This window comes from Lissotriton vulgaris, chromosome 7 (genome assembly GCF_964263255.1).
Source record: "Lissotriton vulgaris chromosome 7, aLisVul1.2, whole genome shotgun sequence".
NCBI classification, from domain to species: domain Eukaryota; kingdom Metazoa; phylum Chordata; class Amphibia; order Caudata; family Salamandridae; genus Lissotriton; species Lissotriton vulgaris.
Window position 1 is genome coordinate 1,054,678,294 of NC_141695.1, and position 26,529 is coordinate 1,054,704,822.

Consider the following 26,529-nt stretch of genomic DNA (forward strand, 5'->3'; position numbering starts at 1 on the left):
CAGAACCACCACCTCGGCATGGCAGCACCCCAGCATCACCTCAGCATCACTAAGCAACATCCCAGTTTTGCTCAGCATCACCTAAGCATCTCCTCCCACCAGCACACCACCACATCAGCACCACTTCAACATAACTCAGCACCACCTTAGTCTTCCCTCGGAATCTGGCATCTGTTGATTCTCCCCTAAAGACCCTTCGCTGCTTCTGTGTAATTCAGGTAATTCCCAACCTCCACCCTCCCGTTGTTTATGCCCCCCCCAATAATAAAAATGCATTAGACCACAGAGGAAGACGTTGCCAGAATTGCAAGGAGAAAAAACTAGAAGATATTTCTTTATGTTAATTCTTTTTTTAATAGGGTTGTTCAGTTGTACAGAATGTCATCTTGGTTATATATAAGGTAACAAAAATGCTTATAACACTTTTTTATCATAACTTTTCAACATGCTGCACAGAAGCCACACTGCCCTACAACATAGCTTAAAATGCTTAAAGACATTGGAAAAGCCAATAGCACTGGTTAAACACGTATAAGGTCCAAAAGGCGAGACCTACTGGCTATGCCAATGCTTGTTACAATTACTGTTTAGTTAAGCGTGCATTGCATGACCTTGTCAACTCGGAAGTACGCTATGGAGATGTTTGTTTGGTGTTCTGTAAGCCTTCAAGCCACAAGTGGTTTTGGATCCTGTCGAACTCGCTGTGCCACTGTATGCCAAAGACGTAAACAGGCCAACACCTCCGAATGACGTCACTGCCTGCATAATGTCTTAGGTCATCATTCTGAGGTAATCAGTAACAACAGATGCAAAATACTCTCGTACAAATCCCCTTTAAGTTCTGTTTTGGATGTAATTTTACACCTGATTATTACTTTTGACGTAAACCATACGTAATCATGTGTGCCGTTTTTGTGGGTGAATGTGCGTACTCTATTACCTCATCTCCACAATTTTGTACAAATAGTTTACCCCAGGTAAGATCTGATGGTAATTTCTGGTGAAAAAAATGTAATGTGATCAGTGCTCATCTCCTGAATGTTGCAAAGTGTAAAAATGGGTGCAAAACCTACACCTAATATTGCACTTGTCACCGTACTTAGAATGGGCCCTTAGAGCTCCGTTTGGCCTTCTTAGAAGTTGCCCATTATTTGGTGCAGGTATATCGGGGTACAGAATTCCTGATTCTAGCCTGTATTTCCCTTGAAAATAACACACATTGCCAAGATTAGGGAACAATATGTGGACCTGGCAGTAACAGGTCTTTCCAAGCTAAATGACAGGCCCTTTTGCACTGGAATTTAGCAGGTGGAAAATGGCATCTGAAGGACACACCAGGATATATCAATGTCCGGGGAGAATGATCTGCTCCCCCTGTGGTGAGAAATAGAGCAGACATGGGCTGAGCTGCACTTCTGCACACAACACCTACCTGGGCCTGTAGGTACTGAACTTGGTAATTATGGATCCAGTCATTCTGGTTCTTGAAACTCCAGGCCACTTGTAGTTTCCCACAACAGAGTCCCACTAGGTATACAGCTACTGGCAACTCATAATGATGCCCAAGTGTGTTTCTTGCCCACCTCATAATCAAGAGCACTGCCACTGCCAAGTTATGACATGAATATCTGAATGAAACTGTACTTACAATGTGTTAGAAACTGTAGAGACAATGGGCTGGATCCGTGGGGGAAAAAAGTATGGCTTGAGATTTACATCTTTGAATGAATGTACTTTAAACATTATTTTACAAATCACTGTGAGTGATGACATTCTGCCCTTTCACAATGCTGAGCGAGCATACGTACACATGCACACACACACACACACACACACACACACATACACACACATGCATACACACTCGCATATGCACGCACACATGCACAAAGGTACTACTATGACAATGTGTGATTTTTTAGCTTAAAAAAAACCGTTTGTTTTGGCCAAGGTTTATTTTATTTTTATATTGATGAGGGCCTTGCAGGTCCCCCAACAAAAAGAGGTTTACAAAAACCATGCCAAAACAAATAAAGCGTTGACAAAGACAGAAAGTCAACTGCTAAGGCTAGAACTATTGGTTTACCAGTGATTGTTTATTCTCTGCTCTAAGTACATTTACCTGTGGTGAAAGCCCTTCCCATTCATCCCGATCAAATCTTGGTGTGATCCTTTCTTCTTCCCATCCTAGAAAGAGAGTTACTCTGGCCCTTGGTTGGAGTACATTTCTGACCACTTCCAGGTTGGGAAGAGGTGGAATGAAGTTTGTGAATACCAAGAAACATCTTGTTAGTGACTAAAAGCAAACTTACTTGAAAACCCTACCGTATAACGCCCACTTCCCATCCTTGCATGAGATTTACTACTGTGGATTTCTCCACACTCCTATCCACAGCAGGAAATCCAAGTCTGCCAGGAATCCATTTGTCAATTGCTTGCAGGATTACATGCAGGCATTTACCGTAGAAAATCCATTCGTGAATTCAGCAACATTTCTTTTTTTTATTATCTTCCGCTTTAAACTGGATACTTCATACTGGGTCGTGACTGGAATACATTAAAACAAGCACAAACATTTTCCCAACGGACTACACTACTTCTGCCTGAAGTGCACTGCTTCGTCAAATAATAACTCAGCACTGAAGCATTAAAAAGTCAAGGCACAGCTCTTCATGAAATAACAAAATGAATAGTTACACGGTATGCTCATTGTAAGGGCCAAATAACAGTCGTGGGGTCTACACCCACAACCCCTGATTTACAAATGTTATTGCTTCAGACCATACACAACAGTAACGCCCCCTTGCTGCTTTAATTCTAGCACAACCCTTCACCGAAAACCGACAGGCCTACAAAGGTGGGTTTCCAAGGATTTTTTGTGAAAAAGTTGCAATGAGGGAGTTAGTTTCCGTTTTCATATAATCACTGCATTTACGATGGCTGCTATTTTCCCGCACGGTTTATAAATGCGAGAACCTGAATGGAGCCAGTCTGACCTTTTCAACATACAAAGGCTGTTATTTTGTGTTTGCTGACATGGGGCCAGGGTGAGGTGAATAGCAGATAAGGGGTCTCATAAAGTCAGGTGACAGACAGGAGCATGAGGGCCCAGTCAGTGCAGAGATAAGGAGTGGGCACGTGCTCATGGCTTTGCCTAGTAGAAGGCTTTATCTAGTCCACAAAGCAGCATGTTTGTCTGTAGTTGAAGTGCCCAAATGTGTTTCATCCAGTGTGTGTTAGATTATGTACAATATTTCACAGTGACTTATTAACCTCAGTAAAAGATATAACCATACTGCCCTGCAAGAGAGAGAAATTTGGAAAGCAAGAGGAAAACACGGTGATGCATTTGGTATGACAAGGAAGAGAAGTGAAGGTGAATACATGTGTTGAAGGATAGAAATAAATGGCTTCATTGAAAAAAACATTTAAAGCAATGTTATAGTTAGGTGAGGGAATGAAAGAAAACTAATATTTAAAAAAACAAAACTCTGTAAACTACCAGTTATAGTTTGTCATTTATCTAGAACTTGCACTGCTTATGACCTCACATATGACATCACTTTGGAAGTCCCAACTTTTCAGAGGTGTTTGCAGAAATCCAGGGAGATACAGACAAGGTTCCCAGGACCTAAAGAACAGCACTTGGGGGTCAGGCCTTACTCAAGCAGGGTCCAGTCTACATAGGTTCAAAGTGTTCTGAGCAGCGGCCTTTGGGGTGCCACATTTATGCTTGGCATGAGCTAGTGTGTATGGGGGGGTGGAAGGGTAAATGCTGACTCCTACCTGATGAAGTGGATACAAATTCCCAAGGTGCAACCCCACCCTCCTTTGCAGCAGTTCCTGTTTGCCCAACTGTAAAAGAAATCCCACAATGCACCTTATTCTAAATGTCCAAGAGGGGGAACCCCTTCTCCCCTTGTGAAGTGTCTGTGTGCACACCCATACGTGTGGCCAGGGTAATAAACAGCCCTCTTCTCTGTGGTCACTCAAAACCAGTCCTGGGAATAGCTCTCCTCCCACTGGGATTGGTGCCAGTCTGACTGGGGGACAAAGGCTGGTCCTCTCCAGGTGATACATGACATTTACATGGACAGGGCAGGCATCTTTGAAGTTAATTAAGTTCCTGTGCCCAACCCAACTGGTCTTCCTGCATGAAGAAACATGTCCCAGCACACAGGCCATTGTCCCTGCTGTGGGAGCAGTTTCAACACCTCATTAGGGTCAAACACTTGTTGAACAGTTTCTTAGGGCAACTAAAAGTTAGCCTCTAGGATCGCCAGACAGGGAAAAGGTAACTATCTAAAAGTTATTTTTTTCTAAATATTTATTAAATATCCAACGCCACCTTTGAATTATGTTTATAATGAATATTAAAAAGAGTGGTTTACATTTTTTTCTGGCTGGTCCCAACCGAAGGTGGCAGAATTCATATTTTAATCTTTATTCTAGTTTTCTTGTAGGACAGCCTGGGCCATCCACAGTGAAAATAGCAAAAATGTAGATTGTGGTCCTATGGTTTAATATTAGAAATATCACAACGTGGTCTCTGCAGTCCCGGAAAAAACAGCTTTTTTAAATATGAAGATATAGGACCACAATCCAAATTTTTGCCTTGAAAAAGCCCTCGCCCAATCGGCCATCTGGCGAAACACGTGTCGTCTGTTGTTGTTTTTCTGTGTGAAATCCATGTTGGAAAGAAACAATTAAAAAATGGAAAACTTTGCTGACTGGTCACTAGTCTACTCAATGCTTGAAAATATTATTCAGTTAACTTTATCGAATTAAGGGGCACAGACCTCCAATCACAACTCAAAGTATAATTTAAAATAATTTTGAAAGTTTCTCTACTTAAAACTTGGCTTGTATAGGGGAAATAGGTTTTCCTAACTATAATCATTAGTTTTTTCATAGATTTTTTTAACATTTGCAATGAGAATCGTACAGTCCAGTGTCACAAGTGAAGAGTTGTTATGTGGCGTGTCATACAGCACAGTGAGGGAGAGTGTTGAAAAGTCTATTGTCATAGGAGTATTTTAGATTGAAATAGAGTGGAGTAGTGTACATTAGAGTGTAGTAGCGTATTCTACAGTATAGTAAAGTGTTATGTAGTGTAGTACCATGGTGTCTCCTATAGTGGAGTAAAGAATCATAGACTATAGCAGCGAGTTGTACAGTGGAATGGCATGTCTTATATTATTTATAAAATTATTCTCTATTTTTCTAAACTGGTGTCAAGTCTTATTGTGGCGTTTCACTGTGTTACTGTGTGTTGAGCACACAAATACTTTACACATTGCGTCCCTTGACCCTGCCTTCAGGCAGGTCGCTCCCCACGCCACCCGCACAGCTCCACCTGACTGCTCCTGTGTTCCTGTGCCCCCGCTGCAAAATCGCTCTGTGGTTGTTCGAGGCCCGCCTCCACCCGCAGGCTTCTGCCTCATCCCTGGTGGCCAGTGGGCCTAGGGTTTGTTGCTGTCACCTGTTTTGTGCCCCCAGTATCCTTTGTGACCACCTGTATTGTGCCCCAATTACCGCTTGCATTTGTGACCGTTTTGCCTCTGTTTTTTCTGTTTGCCGTCCGCCCAACTCCACCTGACTGCGCCTATATTCCTGGGCCCCGCTGCTGAATCGCTCTGTGGGTGTTCGAGGCCCACCTCCACCCTCAGGCTTCCACCTGTGCCTCATCCCTGGTGGCCAGTCGGCCTAAGGTTTGTTGCTGCCACCTGTTTTGTGCCCCCAGTATCCTTTGTGAACAGCTGTATTGTGCCCCAATTACCGCTTGCATTTGTGACCGTTTTGCCTCTGTTTTTTCTGTTTGCCGCTTGCCTGTTGCCTTGCCGTAGGCTTGTTTTCTCCTTCCTGCCCGTTCCCGCCGCTGCGTCCCTGCGGCCCAGCCCCCCCCCCACCACCCCCATTGGCTCCCTCCCCCCTCCCAGCTGCTCCTCCCTCCCACCTCCCCTTCTTATAGCGGCCACGGCGTGGCAGTGAGAGCGACCCTTGACCCTGCCTTCAGGCAGGTCGCTCCCCACGCTGCCCGCGCAGCTCCACCTGACTGCACCTGTGTTCCTGTGCCCCCACTGCTGAATCGCTCTGTGGGTGTTCGAGGCCTGCCTCCACCTGCAGGCTTCCACCTGCGCCTCATCCCTGGTGGCCGGTGGGCCTAAGGTTGTTGCTGCCACCTGTTTTGAGCCCCCAGTATCCTTTGTGACCACCTGTATTGTGCCCCAATTACCGCTTGTATTTGTGACCATTTTGCCTCTGTTTTTTCTGTTTGCTGCTCGCCTGTTGCCTTGCCTTAGGCTTGTATTCTCCTTCCTGCATGTTCCCGCCGCTGCGTCCCTGCGGCCCGCCCCCTTGCCCCCATTGGCTCCCTCCCCCCTCCCAGCTGCTTCTCCCTCCCACCTCCCCTTCTTATGGCGGCTGCGGCGCGATTGGGCCGCTGGCACGCTGAAGGCGTGCCAAAGGCAAGCCCGTCTGCGCCCGTCCGCGCCTGGACCGCGCCCAGCGCCAGAACCCCTGGACCCCGAAGCTGCCACAACACCAGACTGCACTACGACTCAAGCACCCTCCACGCACTCAATCCCGGAAGAGATCACCCCTGCAAACGGGCCACCCCGAAGTGCACCCAAGGGCCTTCATCTGCCGGAACTGCAGCTTCTCCAGCATCCGGCCCGCCAAACTATCAATCAGAGAACCCAACCACCTCCAATGCATCCTCCTCCGCTCGCAAGCACGCCATCGGACTCTGGGACCTCCTAGACTCAACCAACCCCGACGTCGCCTTCCTGACAGAGACCTGACTGAACGCCACCTCGGCACCAGACACCGCCATAGCCATCCCAGAAGGCTACAAGATCTCCCGCAGAGACCGCACCAACGGAGTGGGAGGGGGAATCGCCATCATCCACAAGGATACCCTCAGAGTCTCGACCAGCACCGACGACACCCTCACCACCGCCGAGCACATGCACTTCCAGATCCACACCGACCCCAACACCACCCTCAGAGGAACACTCGTCTACAGGCCACCCGAACCCCGGCCACAGTTCGGTGACTCCATCGCCGACCTCATCAGCGCCCACGCCCTCGCCTTCACGGACTACATCCTCCTCGCGGACCTGAACTTCCACCTCGAGAACATCAACAATGCCAACTCCACCACCCTGATCGACAACCTCGCCAACCTCGGACTCAAACAGCTCGTGATGACACCCACCCATGCCGCTGGACACACACTGGACCCCATCTTCTCCGCAAGTCCCCACGTCTCCTTCAACCACACCATCGAACCCCACTGGGCAGACCACAGATGTGTCCACTTCACCTTGAGGAAACCCACCACACACCACCACACCCTACAGATGCTACGCCGCTGCTGGGGCAAGATCACCGAGGACCAACTGACCACCGCCCTCGCCCTGGGACCACCCGCCGACCCCACCTACCCTGACACCGCCACCATCAACCTCAAACAGTGGATCAACGACTGCGCCAACACCCTCGCTCTACTCAAGACCTCCGCCACCAATCACACCAACAAGAAAGCCGCCTGGTTCACCGAAGACCTACGGACCTCCAAGTGCACCTGCCGGAAGCTGGAGAAGAGCTGGCTCCGCGACCGAACACCAGACAGCCACACAGCCCACAAGAACGCCACCCACAGACACCACCAACTCATCAGGACCACCAGGAGGACCGCCTTCAAGGACCGCCTAGATAACAACACACACAACAGCAAAGAGCTCTTCAACATCGTGAAAGAACTCTCCAACCCCAGCTCCAACACTAACGACATTCCACCATCACAAGACCTGTGCGACTCACTGGCCACCTTCTTTCACCACAAGATCACCGACATCCACGACAGCTTCAAAGACATCCACGACAGCTTCAACACCACCACCCCCACCTCCACAGCCAAGACCACCACTCCTGCAACCACCACCCGCACCAGCCACCTGACCACCTGGTCCAACGTCAGCGACAAAGACACCGTCAAGACCATGAACTCCGTCCACTCTGGGTCCCCATCTGACCCATGCCCTCACCACGTTTTCAACAAAGCCAGCATAACCATCGCCCCCGGCTCCGGAAAACAATCAACATCTCCTTCGAGACAGCCACCTTCCCAGAGAGCTGGAAGCACACAGAGATCAACACCCTACTGAAGAAACCCAAGGCGGACCCCAACGACCTCAAGAACTTCCAGCCCATCTCCCTGCTCCCTTTCCCGGAGAAAGTCACGGAGAAGATCGTCAACAAGCAGCTGATCCGCTACCTCGAAGACAAAAATATCCTAGACCCATCCCAGTCCGGCTTCAACAGCAACCACAGCACCGAGACTGCCCTCTTCGCCACCACCGACAACATCAGGATCCTTATGGACAAAGGAGAAACAGCTGCCCTCATCCTTCTGGACCTATCAGCAGCCTTCGACACGGTCTGCCACCACACCCTAACATCACACCTCCATGACGCCGGAATCCAAGAGAAGGCCCTGGCCTGGACCACATCATTCCTCTCTGGCAGAACCCAGAGTGTCCGCCTCCCACCCATCCGCTCCAAGACCACCGAGATCATCTGCGGCGTTCCTCAGGGATCGTCCCTCAGCCCGACACTGTTCAATATCTACATGGCACCACTCGCCCACGTCGCACGACAACATAGCCTCAACATCATCTCCTACGCCGACGACACCCAGCTGATCATCTCCCTCACTGAAGACCCCCCACACCACCAAAGCCAGCCTCCACAGAGGAATGAAGGCCGTCACGGAATGGATGAAGGACAGCAGGCTGAAGCTGAATTCAGACAAGACGGAGTACCTCATCCTCGGCTCAATCCCCTCAGCCTGGGACGATTCCTGGTGGCCAACATCGCTAGGAACAGCCCCAGGACCCACCAACCATGCTCGTAATCTAGGGGTCATCCTCGACTCCGCCCTCACCATGACCAAGCAGGTCAATGCCATCTCCGCTTCCTGCTTCAACACCCTCAGAATGCTCCGCAGGATCTTCAAATGGATCCCCTCCGACATGAGAAGAACCGTCACCCAGGCTCTTGCCACCAGCAGACTGGACTACGGGAACGCCCTCTATGCAGGAACAACAACCAAGCTCCTGAGACGGCTGCAACGCATCCAGAACGCCTCGGCACGACTGATCCTTGACGTCCCCCGATGCAGCCACATCACACCCCACCTGAGAGGCCTGCACTGGCTCCCCGTCAACAAGAGGATCACCTTCAAACTCCTTATCCAAGCACACAAAGCCCTACACAATGCCGGTCCAGTGTGAGAAGTTAGCCTGATATGTGATGTTTCCAATTCTGGAACCACCTTGTATCAGTCCAAACAATCCCTTATGGTGTCTGGTTGTAAGTCAACCTTGTTAGACAAGCTATCCTAGGGGTAGCATGGACTAAGCAGCCTTAAAGGCTTAACTTAAGAGATCGTGTTAAGCAAGCTGTTTTACCACATACAGTCCTTTAATACCAAATGAAAGGACACCACACAAGTATATATTATAAAAATATATGTGTTTATTTCTAAAATAATCCCCAGTACTCTTTATGAGCAAAGGGGCACAAGCGTTAAATCAAAAGCACAGTATAACATACAAAGTTGCACAATTATGGATGAGGGCGGGTGGCCACTCAAACCATATATTAAAAAAGTGGTATAAGAGATACCAATCGAAGTGTCTAGGGCCTAGGGAATCGCTGGGAGCAGTCTGGACTAGCAATGCTGAAGTCGGGAGAAGCCCTCGGGATTCGGGTGCAGCACGTAAAGTGCGGCTTGCACCAATGCAATGTTAATGGTGCGTAAAAGTTACACAAAGAGAGTTTAAAGATACTTCCGCTGAACCTAGAGGAAAAAAACGTAAGACACAGACCCTAGAGGTGTGTACCAGTGTGGGAACACCGGCGTTGCAATGTTACCTCACCCACAGGAAGCGGGTGCACAGGGTCGAAGTGGCATCGGGTTTTGACACGCAGGCTCTTGGTGCTTGGAGTTGAAGATGCTGCAGGCGATGGGAAGCAGAAGTGTCTGGTGTGATCCAAGGGTGGATCGAAGTCGAGAAGTATCTGAAAGCAGAGGTGACAGAGTCTGGGTCACTCAGCGATGACCAGGGTGGAACCAGGACGGAACCAGGCAATGTCGGGCGCAATCAGATGGTTGTCGAGGAGCTTCTCTCCACTGTCATGTGTGCTCTGGGGCATCTGCGATGTCCAGGAGCTGGTCACGATCTGTTCCACGCAGGCTCTTGCCGTCAGCACCGTCGGCTTCAAGATTGGAGCAAACAGCACTTGGCAAAAGCAATCCACGCGGAACCGGGAGATTGCTTCTCACTCAGACCAGGAGGGTCAGAGAGGGGGCTCCTTTTCACAGGAGCTGGTGCAAATCTGGAGCAACCAGAAAAGCAAGTCGGTTTAAGGTTTCGTCGGCACAGGGGCCACAAGCCAGCTGGCAAGTGACCGGGCCAACGCGTCAAGCCAACACAAGCAGAAGGGCCCCACGCAGCACTCGTCGAGTGTGGAGGGGGTAGCTTCGGTGCAAGAGCAGCTCAGGGTTGGGGCTTCTCAAACCCCGGTGCACAGCTTCGAGGGTCACTCGTGGGCTGCACTTTCAGCGTCTCGTGGCCTTTTCAAGATGGCGTGCCCCACACTTCTGGTCGCCTCCACGGGTCTCAGCTCTGCAGGGACTGTGGATCGGGCTGGAGGAAGGCAGGCAAGCTTGATCTCGTTGATCTCTGTTGCTCGAGTTCCGGCAGGAACTGCAACAAAGCAAGGGTCGAGGTGCTGGATGGTATCTGTTTGCACAGGGTGGTCACTCCTTGACCACAAGGGAGATTCTTCAGTCTTCTACGTTGAGTAGGATGTCGAAGGGTCCAGAGTTTCGGTTCTTATGTTTCTTCAGGATAATCTGAGTTGCATTGGCACTGCTCCCACTCTTATTCGAATCTGGTGGGCTGGATTACCTGCTAGGTCCCCTCCTATGGGTGGGACCCAGGAAGGGGGTGGATACACCCCTTTCCTTTGATCCAGGCCACGCTGGGACTGGGGCTGGTGTGCCCCAGAATCGGTTTGGCCGGATTATGCAAGGGGCAGCCTTGTGCTCCCCAGGCAGAGTCTGGTTTCTCTGAAACCTCCCTGCTACAATCCACTATCTCCTGTCTGGGGTGGTGTAACACCGCCCTGCGACAGGAAACCCTTTGTCCAGGCCACCATTTGCTGAGTTTCGGTCAGCAGCAGGAGGCCAGACCCGTGTCTGTGGCAGAGGCATCCATCTTGCGGATCTGAGGCTCTTTTAAAATCAACCGCGTTTCAGTAAAGTAACATGTCTTCTCCCTCTAGAAGGGTGGAATGCTACCCCCGTCGCCAGAACTGGCGAGGGGGTAGTATTCCAATTCGTATGACACCTTACACGACATGTTTTGATAAAGCCAAACCAAAGTTGCTATATAACCGCGAGGATTATAAGGCACTTAATAGTATATGGTATGGCATTATCCCGGATCAGCTTAGGGAGTTGTTCCCGACAGCTGTAGACAGGCTCAGCTCATGCCAGAGTTCCATCTCACATTAAACCACGCACTCTGCCTCCAGGATTGATAAGGCCTTCCATAGGAGTGACTCACAGGTTTATATGTGTCCAGATATAGGTTTAGATATAGGTATACTACATCTAAGCAAGGGGTGATTACACCCACTTGCCCCAGCTGAGTGATCAGCCAGTTGTGTCAATTTTAAGAACCAGCCAGGGGTGGCAAAAGCTATGCTTCAGCCCCTGGTAGGCCTTGGTGGCACCTATTCCCTGAGCACCTATAGTGCATGGTACACGGGCTGACAAGGAGTCCATTTCCAATTGTGGTATGTACCTATAGCACATGTATTACAAATTTAGAGAGAGAACAGCAGGCTGGGGGTCTGATTAGCAGGCCCACAGCCTCAGTAAGTCGAAAACCAGTGAAGCAAAAAGCAAAAATTGGGGTGACCATAGGATAGCAGACCCTACTCTCCTACACAACCCCCCCCCCCCAAACGCAGGGACATTAAACTTAACCTTGACCAGATAAGTCTTCATGTTCTAAGTGGAAGTACCTGGAGAGACCATCTGCATTACCATGGTCAGTCCCTGGGCGGTGCTCCACTGTAAAGTCCATCCCCTGTAGGGAAATGGACCACCTGAGCAGTTTGGGATTTTCACCCTTCATCTGATTTAGCCACAAGAGGGGCTTATGGTCTGTCTGAATTAGGAAGTGAGTACCAAACAAGTATGGCCTCAACTTCTTCAGGGCCCAAACCACAGCAAAGGCCTCCCTCTCAATAGCTGACCAACGTTTCTCCCTGGGGGTCAGCCTTCTGCTAATAAAAGCAATGGGCTGGTCTTGACCATCTTGATTAAGTTGTGAAAGCACAGCTCCAGCCCCCAACTCAGAAGCATCTGTCTGTACAATGAACTGTTTGGAGTAGTCAGGACTCTTCAGGATAGGTGCAGAGCACATGGCCTTCTTCAGGTCATCAAATGCCTTTTGACAGCTAACTGTCCACTGAACCTTTTTGGGCATCTTCTTGGATGTCAAGTCATTCAATGGTGTCACAATGGACCCATAGTTCTTTACAAATTTTCTGTAATACCCAGTCAGGCCCAAGAAGGCTCTGACTTGTGTCTGGGTAGTTGGAGGAGCCCAGTCCTGTATGGTCTGGATCTTGCTCTCCAATGGTTGAACCTGACCCCCACCTACTAGGTGGCCCAGGTACACAACCTTGCTCTGCCCTATCTGGCACTTGGTAGCCTTGATAGTCAGGCCTGCCTTTTGCAGGGCCTCCAGAACCTTCTTCAGGTGGATCAGGTGATCCTCCCAGGTGGAGCTAAAGACAGCAATATCATCTAGATATGCTGCGCAAAAGTCATCCAACCCAGCAAGGACTTGATTCACCAACCTTTGGAAGGTGGCAGGTGCATTCTTCAAACCAAAGGGCATTACCACAAACTGATAATGTCCACTAGGGGTAGAGAATGCTGTTTTGGCTTTTGACTCTTCAGCTAGTCTGATCTGCCAGTAGCCAGCTGTCAAATCAAATGTGCTCAGAAACTTGGCAGAAGCCAATTTATCAATGAGCTCATCTGCTCTTGGAATGGGATGTGCATCTGTCCTAGTGACAGCATTGAGACCTCTGTAGTCCACACAAAACTTCATTTCTCTCTTTCCATCTTTGGTATGAGGTTTTGGCACAAGGACCACTGGGCTAGCCCATGGGCTCTCTGATGGCTCAATCACTCCAAGCTCCAACATCTTTTGCACCTCAGCCTTTATACAATCCCTGACATGGTCAGGTTGCCTGTAGATCTTATTCTTCACAGGCAGACTGTCACCAGTGTCCACCTCATGGGTGCACCAGTTAGTTTGACTGGGTGTGAGTGAAAACATATGCCTGTGGGCCTGCAACACCTGTCTGCAGTCCACCTGTTGCTGCTCAGTGAGGCTGCCTGCCAAGGCTATCCATCAACTGAACCATCATCAGGGTTCTGGGAAAGCAAGTCTGGGAGAGGGTCACGCTCTTCCTCCTGATCCCCATCTGTGGCCATGAGGAGACTCATGTCCTCCCTGTCAACAAATGCACTCAAACGGTTTACATGGAGCACCCTGTGGGGGCTCATAGGGGTTCCAAAGTCAACCACATAGGTGACTTCTCCCTTTTTCTCAATGATAGGGTAGGGTCCAGTCCATTTGTCCTGGAGTGCTGCTGGGCCCACTGGGTCCAACACCCACACCTTCTGCCCTGGCTGGTACCCAACCAGAACAGCCTTTTGGTCATGCCAAGCTTTATGTAATTCTTGGCTGGCCTCCAGGTTTTTGGATGCTCTCTCCATGTATTCAGCCATCCTGGAGCGGAGACCAAGTACATAGTCCACAACATCTAGCTTAGGCTTTTTGAGCGGTAACTCCCATCCTTCCTTCACCAAACATAGTGGACCCCTCACAGGGTGGCCAAACAAAAGTTCAAAAGGGCTGTAGCCAGCCCCCTTCTGTGGGACCTCTCTGTAAGCAAAGAGCAAGCAGGGTAAAAGGGTGTCCCATTTCCGCCTAAGCTTCTCTGGTAGTCCTTTTATCATTCCCTTTAGGGTCTTGTTGAATCCTTCCACAAGCCCATTGCACTGAGGATGATAGGGTGTGGTAAACTTGTAGTTTACTCCACACTTCTTCCACATTGCTTTTAAGTATCCAGACATAAAGTTGGTACCTCTGTCTGAAAGAACCTCCTTTGGAAAGCCCACTCTTGAGAAAACTGCAATGAGGGCTTTTGCCACCACAGGTGCTGTGGTGGTCCTCAGGGGAATTGCCTCTGGGTACCTGGTGGCATGATCCACTGCCACCAGTATAAATCTGTGCCCAGATGCTGTTTGAGGATCCATGGGACCCACAATATCTATGCCAACTCTTTCAAAGGGTACCCCCACCACAGGTAGTGGTATCAGGGGGGCCTTTGTTGTGCCACCTGACTTACCACTGGCTTGGCAAGTGACACAGGAGCGACAAAACTCCTTGACATTTTCTGACATATGAGGCCAGTGAAAGTGAGGAACAAGCCTGTCCCAAGTCTTGTTCTGGCCTAAGTGTCCTGCAAGGGGAATATCATGGGTCAAGGTGAGAAGGAAACCCCTAAACTTCAAAGGTATAACCAACCTCCTGGTGGTACCAGGCTTGGGGTCTCTAGCCTCTGAGTAAAGGAGTCCATCATCCCAATAAACTTTATGGGCACCTTGAGCATTCCCTGCAGTCTCAGCAGCAGCTAGCTGTCTGAGGGGTTCAAGTGAAGGGCAATCTAATTGGGCCTGCCCCAGGTCTGCCATTGAGGGTCCCCCTGTGCCCAGAAACTCAACCTGATCAGGTTCAAGCTCCTCAGAGACAGTCTCCTCTTGGACTGCAGAATCAGTTTCCTGTGAAACCTGATCCTCAACCTGGGGCAAGTGGGAAGGCACAGCCTTAACCCTCTTGCTCCTCCTCTTGGGTTGTGGTTGGTCTAATGTTTCAAGATCCACCACTGGTTCAGGAAGGCACTTCTTAGCCTGAGACCTTGTCACTGCAAGGTCATGAGCTGAAATCCCTAGCATTTCAGCATGAGTCCTGTACTCCACATCTGACCAAACTGAGCTTTCAAGATAATTGCCTAACAGACAGTCTACTGGGAGGTCTGCACTCACAACAACTTTCTTTAGGCCATTTACCCCTCCCCAGGAGAAGGTCACAATAGCCACACCATGTGAAGTAGTGGAGTTGCTTGCATTGGTCACTAGGTAACTTTCACCTAGTACAATCTGACCAGGGTCCACAAAGTCAGGTGTCACCATAGTGACACTGGCACAAGTGTCCCTGTAGGCCTGAGCCAGTTTCTCATTGATTAAGGGAGTCTGCCTATATTTGCCCAGGTTACTGGGACTCACTGCAGTGGTCAAAGATAAGTCCACATCATATAGGAGAACTACCTGTGTGGGGATTCTGACTAGGCCAGATTCCACCTCAGCACCCAAGGTTAACCCTACTCACCCCTTAGGTTGTGCACTACCACTGCTGACTGTACTAGGGGGTGCAGTTGCTTTAGGAGCTGCAGTGGCAGGAACTGGAGTTTTCTTAGTGCATTCACTGCCCCAGTGTGAAACTGATTTGCAGGTATTACACCAAGGTTTCTTTGGGCCATCATTCTTCTTTTTCTTTTTGTCATTTTGGGAACCACCCTCCTTATTACTAGTTTGGGGGCCTGAAGACTTCTGGTCCTTTTCTTTATCTTTCTGATTCCCACCCTTCTGGTCTCTTTTCTTCTGGTCACCATGGTTCTGGGGTTTCTGCTTAATCCTTGTTCTGACCCATTTGTCCGCCTTCTTTCCCAATTCTTGGGGAGAGGTCAGATCAGAGTCAATAAGGTATTGATGCAACAGCTGGTTCTGACAGTTATTAAGGATCTGCTCTCTCATTATAAGATTGTACAATCCTGTATAGTCTGAGACTTTACTTCCCTGCAGCCAACCCTCCAGAGCCTTAGTGGCACAATCAACAAAATCAGTCCAGTCCTGAGTCTGTGCTTTTTGGGTGTCTCTGAACAACAACCTGTATTGCTCAGTGGTTAGGCCAAACCCTTTAATAAGAGCACTCTTCAGGACAGAGTAGTTTTTGGCATCCTCAGGTCTAACTGTGAGGAGCCTATCCCTCCCTTTCTCAGAAAAGGAGTACCATAAAATTGCAGCCCACTGGTCCTGAGGAACCTGCTGTACCATGCAGGCTCTCTCAAGAGCAGTCATCCATTTGTGGATGTCATCCCCTTCCTTGTAGGGGGGCACTATTTTTGTCAGGTTTCTATTATCATAACTCCTGTCTTTCTCTTTAGGAATTTTGCTGCCACCAGTGGCATCTAAGCCACACAACTTTTGTTCTCTTGCTAAAGCAAGTTTAGCTTGAGCCAAGGCTATCTCTTCCCTCTCTATCTGGAGTTGGACAGCCCTCATCCTGGCCCTATGCTCTTTCCTCTGGGGGGAAGTCATTCCCCTTTGAGATTCTCTTGAGACACGAGAAAGATGAGAGTCTCCTGATGAAGATCTCCTCCTTCTGTTGCCTGGGAGAATTAAGTTATGGGATCTGGGGAGGTGATGGCCCTCTCCACTCCCATGTAGGTCCAGGTTGGTCTGGTTAAGCCTGCCAACCTGTGCCTGGGTCACCCTTTGATCCTGATTCTCAGGCTCCTCTATCTCTGAGCCTTCTTCCTCCTCTTCCTCCTCCTCTTCTTCTTCTTCTAGGGGAATCTCATTCTCAGGGGAGTTCACCCCCTCTCCTGTCTCTAAGGGAGCCTGACTCACCTTATCTAAGTCATCCTTTTCCAGGATGGCTATCAGGGAAGGAATGGTAGGGCCTCTGCCCTTCTTTAGCCCTCTTGCAGTGCACAAGGCACCCAAGCCTTTGTGGCTAAGGTTGTCATATCTGGAAGTTGCCTTGATGGGGTCAACTATCACAGGGGCAGAGCCTGAAGCTCCTCCTGCGTCAGACATGGCTGCTAGTGAGGTGTAAGTGGTGCACTTACCTACACTAAGTGTTTTTCTACTGTACCTTGCTAGTGAGTTGTAGTCAGGGTGTGCTAATCCCTTTAATCTACAACTACTAAGTTCAGTAGAACTTAATATGCTAAGCTTTTGATTTATATGTACCTAAGGTACTTGATGTGATCTTTCAATTTGATAAAAAGATTGCAATGGTAAAACAACAGCAAGCTCAAATCCGCACTGCTGCGCACCAATGTGAGAAGTTGGCCTGATATGTGATGTTTCCAATTATGGAACCACCTTGTATCAGTCCAAACAATCCCTTATGGTGTCTGGTTGTAAGTCAACCTTGTTAGACAAGCTATCCTAGGGGTAGCATGGACTAAGCAGCCTTAAAGGCTTAACTTAAGAGGTCGTGTTAAGCGAGCTGTTTTACCACATACAATCCTGTAATACCAAATGAAAGGACACCACACAAGTATATATTATAAAAATATATGTGTTTATTTCTAAAATAATCCCCAGTACTCTTTATGAGCAAAGGGGCACAAGCGTTAAATCAAAAGCACAGTATAACATACAAAGTTGCACAATTATGGATGAGGGCGGGTGGCCACTCAAACCATATATTTAAAAAGTGGCATAAGAGATACCAATCGAACAGTGGTTAGGCCTAGGGCCTAGGGAATCGCTGGGAGCAGTCTGGACTAGCAATGCTGAAGTCGGGAGAAGCCCGCGGGATTCGGGTGCAGCACGTAAAGTGCGGCTTGCACCAATGCAATGTCAATGGTGCGTAAAAGTTACACAAAGAGAGTTTAAAGATACTTCCGCTGAACCTAGAGGAACAAAACTTAAGACACAGACCCTAGAGGTGTGTACCAGTGTGGGAACACTGGCGTTGCAATGTTACCTCACCCACAGGAAGCGGGTGCACAGGGTCGAAGTGGCGTCGGGTTTTGACACGCTGGCTCTTGGTGCTTGGAGCTGAAGATGCTGCAGGCGATGGGAAGCAGAAGTGTCTGGTGTGATCCAAGGGTGGATCGAAGTCGAGAAGTATCTGAAAGCAGAGGTGACAGAGTCTGGGTCACTCAGCAGTGACCAGGGTGGAACCAGGACGGAACCAGGCCATGTCGGGCGCAATCAGATGGTTGTCGAGGAGCTTCTCTCCGGTGTCACGTGGGCTCTGGGGCATCTGCGATGTCCAGGAGCTTGTCACGATCTGTCCCACGCAGGCTCTCGCCGTCAGCGCCGTCGGCTTCAAAATTGGAGCAAACAGCACTTGGCAAAAGCAATCCACGCGGAACCGGGAGATTGCTTCTCACTCTTTTCACAGGAGCTGGTGCAAATCTGGAGCAACCAGAAAAGCAAGTCGGTTTAAGGTTTTCGTCGGCACAGGGGCCACACGCCAGCTGGCAAGTGACCGGGCCAACGCGTCGAGCCAACACAAGCAGAAGGGCCCCACGCAGCACTCATCGAGTGTGGAGGGGATAGCTTCGGTGCAAGAGCAGCTCAGGGTTGGGGCTTCTCAAACCCCGGTGTACAGCTTCGAGGGTCACTCGTGGGCTGCACGGTCAGCGTCTCGTGGCCTTTTCAAGATGGCGTGCCCCACGCTTCCGGTCGCCTCCACGGGTCTCAGCTCTGCAGGGACTGTGGATCGGGCTGGAGGAAGGCAGGCAAGCTTGATCTCGTCGATCTCTGTTGCTCGAGTTCCGGCGGGAACTGCAACAAAGCAAGGGTCGAGGTGCTGGATAGTACCTCTTTGCACAGGGTGGTGACTCCTTGACCACAAGGGAGATTCTTCAGTCTTCTACGTTGAGTAGGATGTCAAAGGGTTCAGAGTTTCGTTTCTTATGTTTCTTCAGGATAATCTGAGTTGCATTGGCACTGCTCCCACTCTTATTCGAATCTGGTGGGCTGGATTACCTGCTAGGTCCCCTCCTATGGGTGGAACCCAGGAAGGGGGTGGATACACCCCTTTCCTTTGATCCAGGCCGCGCTGGGACTGGGGCTGGTGTGCCCCAGAACCGGTTTGGCCGGATTATGCAAGGGGCAGCCTTGTGCTCCCCAGGCAGTGTCTGGTTTCTTTGAAACCTCCCTGCTACAATCCACTATCTCCTGTCTGGGGTGGTGTCACACCGCCCTGCGACAGGAAACCCTTTGTCCAGGCCACCATTTGCTGAGTTTCGGTCAGCAGCAGGAGGCCAGACCCGTGTCTGTGGCAGAGGCATCCATCTTGTGGATCTGAGGCTCTTTTAAAATCAACCGCGTTTCAGTAAAGTAACATGTCTTCTCCCTCTAGAAGGGTGGAATGCTACCCCCGTCGCCAGAACTGGCGAGGGGGTAGTATTCCAATTCGTATGACACCTTACACGACATGTTTTGATAAAGCCAAACCAAAGTTGCTATATAACCGCAAGGATTATAAGGCACCTAATAGTATATGGTATGGCATTATCCCGGATCAGCTTAGGGAGTTGTTCCCGACAGCTGCAGACAGGCTCAGCTCATGCCAGAGCTCCATCTCACATTAAACCACGCACTCTGCCTCCAGGATTGATAAGGCCTTCCATAGGAGTGACTCACAGGTTTATATGTGTCCAGATATAGGTTTAGATATCGGTATACTATATCTAAGCAAGGGGTGATTACACCCACTTGCCCCAGCTGAGTGATAAGCCAGTTGTGTCAATTTTAAGAACCAGCCAGGGGTGGCAAAAGCTATGCTTCAGCCCCTGGTAGGCCTTGGTCGCACCTATGCCCTGAGCACCTATAGTGCATGGTACAGGGGCTGACAAGGAGTCCATTTCCAATTGTGGTATGTACCTATAGCACATGTATTACAAATTTAGAGAGAGAACAGCAGGCCGGGGGTCTGATTAGCAGGCCCACAGCCTCAGTAAGTCGAAAACCAGTGAAGCAAAAAGCAAAAATTGGAGTGACCATAGGATAGCAGACCCTACTCTCCTACATCCAGCATACCTCTTTGACCCACTCAGCTTCTACACCCCCACCCGCAGACTCCGCTCTGCCAACCTCGCCCTCGCCACAGTTCCACACATCCGGAAAACCACCGGCGGCGGCAGATCCTTCACCTACCTCGTCGCCAAGACTTGGAACACTCTCCCTACCGGCCTACCACAGACCCAGGACCTGCTAGCCTTCAGAGGAGTTCTCAAGACCTGGCTTTTCAATCAGTTGCAGGTTTCCTGCTCTCTCTTCCAAATAGCAAAGCAGTTTGTTATGGCAGAGTGGGAGACGCGAACTCCCGCCCTGCCATAGCAAACTACAGTGTCCTGGGGTAGGCACCCTGGAACACTGCAGGAGCCGGCCCTGGGGTTGGCGGTCCCCAGGGCCATCACAAGGCTCCAGGAGGGGGGCCGCAGGTCCCCCCTCCCATTATCTACAAAGCCCCGGGGGTGGTGGTCCCCGGGGCTGGGGGGTCCATCACGGACCCCCCCAATTTAAATATTTAGTGCCCTGGGGAGGTTGCAGGCCTCGTGGCGTGTGGGGGGCTTGAGCCCTACCACACAGGGTATCTATATTAAAAAAATAAAGCCCCGGGGGTGCCGGCTGTGGGGGGGGCAGTGTGCCCCCTGCAATGAAAACTTAAGTTGAGCCCGTGGTGGCGGTCCCAGGGGCTGTGGGGGACCGTGCACCCCCTGCACTTATTCATACTTTGCCCCAGGGGTTGTGTTCCCTGTGGCAGTGTGGGGGGGATTGAGCCCCCCACACTTTATTTTGAACATTCCCCGGGACTTGGCCCCCCAGGGGCTAATTAGCGTTTTTTTTAGCACTAGCATTTTTTTTTAGCGGCTGAATCCGCGCATGATGCGTGGATCCTGCTGATAAAAAAGTGGCAATTTAATTTTTTTTTTTATAATTTTGGGTCCTTGGGGGTCCTTGTGGGACCTCCTGAGCAGGCCTAGGGGGTCAGGGTGTTTCTACCCTGCCCCCTTTTTGCGTTTTTTGCATTTGTTTATTAGGTTTCTTGTGCCTCGGTTGTATCGAGGCACAAGATGGCTGCCAACACTTCCTGATTTGGAGTGTTGACAGCCAATTAGCATGCAGCTAGTGCAAGGCAGGGGGCGCCGATCCTGCACAGCCATAGATATATATGTACTTTAAATTGTGATTTTCTCAGGAACTACTATATGGATTTACACAATTGAAGCAAAAGGCACGAGTCTGAACCAGGGACTACCTCTTTGCCAAATTTGGTGTAATTCCATTCAGCAGTACGGGCTGTAGCCGCAATGAACGGTTCCTATGGAAAATTGCATGGGGAAAATTAGTTGTGGGACCCCCTTTTTACTCGGCCCCCGCTTCACGAATCACCCCGAGACTTTCAGGATAGGAGCAGACCGGAGCGCCCCACTAGTTTTAAAACTTTTGCAAAGATTCGTCAACCGGCGCCAAAGTTATTCCAAATAGAATTTTGCGGATTTCCTATGGAAAATAGGTCCTAACTATAACTACCTACTGGCGACCGCCAGTAGGGAATATGTATATATATATTCACTGATAAAACCATAGGTTTCAGGGGTGTTATAGTTAGCTGGACATTTCACTCGTACAAAACCATTGATATTCCTCCGTTATAGTTAGTTCTACTAACTATAACTCGCGCAGCCGCAATCCACTGCTGATGATGTCACATATAACATCATTCATGACATGGTCAGTGACATCACTGATGACATCTCAAAGACAACACTGATGACATCACTGATGACATCATCCAGTGAATGTAGTTTGGTTCAATATTTAAATATGTATTATTTATATAGCAATATATAGCAATCTGCATTGAAAATTAGTGGATGTATAAGTGTCTGGATGGAGGATTTAGTAGCACTGTGATTGACTGTCTAAGTGACTAATTTAAAGTGTCTCACTAAATATATGGGATAGTGATTAAACTGATTGAACATTTGTTTCACTGTATCTCTTGTTGTGTAAACTACTACATAAGTTCGTTACTAGCTATGTGAAAGTCGATATTAGTATTAATTAGTTAAGTGAGTATTTGCATCGGATAGTGAATGTGTGTGTGGTTGGGTGGGAGCTGTGTGACTATCCAAAGATGTATAAATAGTTGATGTAGTAGGTATATGAGGTTAAGACTGCACGTGGAAATACTTATTTGGGAGAGTGAATCTCTTTATGGGTGTGGGGATGAGTAAATATATTTCTCAATGATACATGTCCAACAAAGGCAGTATATCTGACAGTTGTTGTTTATAAATAAGTATACATAAGACCCAGTGATTGTATGAGTGATTGTATCGAAAACTGTATACTTGTAATAGTGATTTTATAACACACTAAGTATGAGTTATTATCTACATGAATAAATGAAGTGGTGTTTGTATAAGTGTGTAGCTTAGTAAATGTAAGTATGATCAATTGTTTGCATAAGTGAGTAGGATGACTGCTTAAGTGAATAGGATGTGTGCAGGTATGTAATGTTCTATTGATATTTGTTAGCATGAATGAGTGAATCTATAGGTAAGTGTTTAGGTGTGTGTAGATGTAGGAATCACTGAGTGGGTTTTATAAACTTGTATTGGTGTGTCAATGGTTTCAAATATGGTACTCCATATTTTATAATGAGTGTTGCAAGGTTATACTATTGGATGATGAGGTGTATCAGATTGTCACAAGGCTGATGTCATCATTGATGTCATCAGTGATGTAATTTGAGGTGTCATCAGTGATGTCATCAGTGATGTCACTGACCATGTCATGAATGATGTATTATGTGACATCATCAGCAGTGGATTGCGGGCGCGCGAGTTATAGTTAGTACGGAGGAATTTCAATGGTTTTGTACGAGTGAAATGTCCAGCTAACTATAACACCCCTGAAACCCTTGTTTTTTTCAGTGAATTTCTAAGGTTTTTTAAATGCTAATTTCTAACTATAACATGTCTGAAACCTACGTTTTTTTCAGTGAATTTCAAAGGGTTTTTAAATGCTAATTCCTAACTATAACATGTCTGAAACCTATGGTTTTTTCAGTGAATTTCAAAGATTTCATAAATGACAATTTTTAAATGTATTATTTGTTATATTTATTTTTTTGATACTGATTTACTACATTTTTTTAAACTATTTATTTTTAGATATTTTATTTTTTAAATTACATTATAATTACATTATACATTATATTACAAAATATACTTTCTCAGAAAGAATTACTTTAGTTTAAATGCTTTGCAAATAGGCAATAGTCTTTTAAGTACAGTAGTTACAGTTGTTGCAATTGGGCAACACAATTTCAAACACAATGCAACATTGAGCTCAATGTGAATTTCTAGTTAAATGCAATTAGTTACTTTATGGATTACTTTTCTAACCACAGGACTGGATCCTAAATTCAGTCCTGGGACATCTCCTGCAAACAGTTGAGTAAAAGCGCTTTGGTTACAGTAGTGATTTTTAAGGAATATAATTGTATTTTAAAAGAATCACCAATGTTATCATAAGGGAGGAAATTCACTTAGCAGGTAAGTAGTGCTTTTGTTACTTTTTCTTACTCAGTGGTGGATCCTGGATCCAGTACTGGCGCGTCTCCTTTAAACAGTTGCAAGAATGCGTTTTAGTCATACAGGCGATTTTTAAGGAATATTTGTAGTTTGTGAAAATAGACACTTAGAAACTTTTCTGGTGGAAACTAGACAATGGATTCCTATGGAAGGAAATACAAGTTACTGATAAGTACGGTTAGAAGTACTTTTCAGGGTCAGTGCTGGGCTAAAAGAGGCAGCACTGGGTTCTCTTCAGATAATAGGTGAGTAAATCAGAATTCGTAGTTTGGCTGATTTTAGAAGAATATTTCAAAGTTCCAAAAGTCCTGTTATATAGCGTTTTAGGACCCTAGTGTAATTTTCCCGATTTATGCCCTTATATAGGTATAATTCACATTACCCTTATATAGGCATAGAAATCATACCCTTATTTAGACATAGCCCATGCAGTCCAAATACAGGCATGGCTACTTTCACAAGTTCCAAAAAGCCACAACGATTTCTTGGAAACCTCGGCTTCAGCTGTCAGGGACAACCCCTTTCTTGAATATTGATTTGTCCTAGAAATCATGGTGTTTTCAAAGAACTATAATTCGCTTGGGGTTCTTTGGTGACGTTATTATGTCTGACTTTACGTCAAACCAGGCACCTTCCAGGTATAAATATGCCTGCACTTGCCCTAGCAAACACAGGGTGGTTTGGAGCAGTTCGACTATCTACTTGCCCGACGCAGCTCGCTACAGCAAGTGCCGAAGGAAGCCGACCCTCCAGCTGACGCACTGACAGAGAGGCTGCCTTTCTCTCACTGAGAATCCAGATCCAGTGTTTCCAAGCTTCCCTTGCGGGGTGTTGGGAAATCGAGCCCGGAGACAGAGATACCAGACCTCCTTCATTCTAAAACCAAGGTACGGAGCTGATTAGACCCTAAGAGAAATCTTGGATAGATTCTTGGCAAAGAAACTAATCCCATACTTACTTCTTCCCTCGTACTAGACTTCGGTTAGGTACATTGGGGTAGGCGTATTTTAGAAGCACCAGTTGAGTACTTTTAGTCTTTGTTATTTATGTATGTATTTTATGGCTTAGAAACCATACCATGCTTTTACAGTATTATTTTATAATAATCTTCTTGCTGTACGCATTATACTTTACAGCCAGTATTACGATTGTAGCAGTTCATTTTTTCGGCATGAGAAAGAAGACTTTTCAATAAATAATTTTATTGAAAACGCCCGTCTCTATATTTCTCTGCACCTCTGATGAAATAAAGAATGCACGATTGACTGAGTAAAATATCTATCTATTGTTTCCACGACTCTGAAGATACTTTTTATCTTGGGGAAACAAAGTTGTCATGTTTATGCGGTTGTCAGAAACTAATCCCTTCTTGTTTATTCGAGAAAGTTTCTAGTGACCTCCGAGCTAGCTGGCACTCACAATTAAGTCTAATATATTCGATAGAGACCTAGTCGACTTAAGTCCTACGTCACATCTATAGGATATAATATTCCAATGCGGTGAGCCTATTGGGAATATAGGAACTACACTACATGGCGCCCAACGTTTGGTAAGGCACTAATTTAACTCTAGATACTAGAGTAACTCAGTCGTGCTTTTCACAGAGATCCCTTTTTTCTGTAAAATACTCCAATAGACGTCTGGAGTGGGTTAAAGGATAAAATGTCCGCCATTACTGAGTAGGGCGAAAATCCTATGTATTAGTTTTTGGTTTGATTCAACATTGAAGGATACAGTGTTTTTCAAAATATTGTGCACCTTATCTTTGTTTCCTTGAAACTTGCTCTGCAAACTTTCAGTCAACAAAATGAGTGACCCCGAGAACGGTGAAGATGCAGTAAATGCAAACCAACCAGGTTTTGACATTACCGGTTTCCAAGAAACCGATGCGGATGCTATAATCATCCCAGAAAATGTACGGAAAACCATTACTATGAAGCTTATAGCAAATGGCCTATCACCAAGAGGTGGTAGGGCAATTTTTGTCATAGAGGCACATGAATATCGTCAGACAGAGGTATTCTATTCATGGATTGTCTTGCCTGAAGCAAATCCAAGATCACATGTGTTTTACTTCTACAAAGAAGAGGAAACTCGAACGGAATACAACATCAAAATCACATTACCAGGCTTGGTCCACTAGGTAGACCAGAACAACATGGCCTGTACTAGCCAGCTATACACCACATCCTGCCATTGAAGAAATGTCAGGTCCAGAACTATTAGTTCAACTAAAACAATTAATCAAAATACATGGACAATTGGTTCAATATGGCATGCGGACTCTAACAGTCCAACCTGCTATAAGGATTCCACAGCAAACCCCTTACCAGGGGAATACAAATAAAATTACACCACAGACAAGACAATCAGTCTTTGGTAAATTACCCGCAAAAAGGGAATAAATTCCATTCTGGTTAGCTCAAAAGATTACTCAAATAAAGGCAGTATTTCCTGATAGTATACCTCATGAGAAACACAGAATTCTAATAATCTGTTTACCAATGGGGATCGCACCACACCTGGAGGACTGCGACACTTGGGGTACAGTCTTTGCTGCAATCTACACAAAAACACATGGTGTTCCATCTATGGCGGTAATACCAGACGTCCTGAAACAGATTCAAAATGAATACTGGGCAGAGCCAGATTTAAATCGTGGTATGAAATTACTTAAAGATTTGAAACAGGTCTCAGCTATATTATTAGCTAATATTAAAGGTGAAGCAGCATCCGTGGCGATCCGCCAAAAATTAAAAGAACTTGATGTAACTGAGCAACCATGTGAACTGGCCAGAATAATAGAAAAATCGTATGAAGATCTAGGTAGAGATAGTTTGGGTAGGAAACCAGTGAAGCCCCAACTAACAGAAAGTCCTGAAAAGGTCTTTATCAAAACCACTCTCACCACTCCTAAAAAGAAGTGGGAAAACACTAAACAGACCC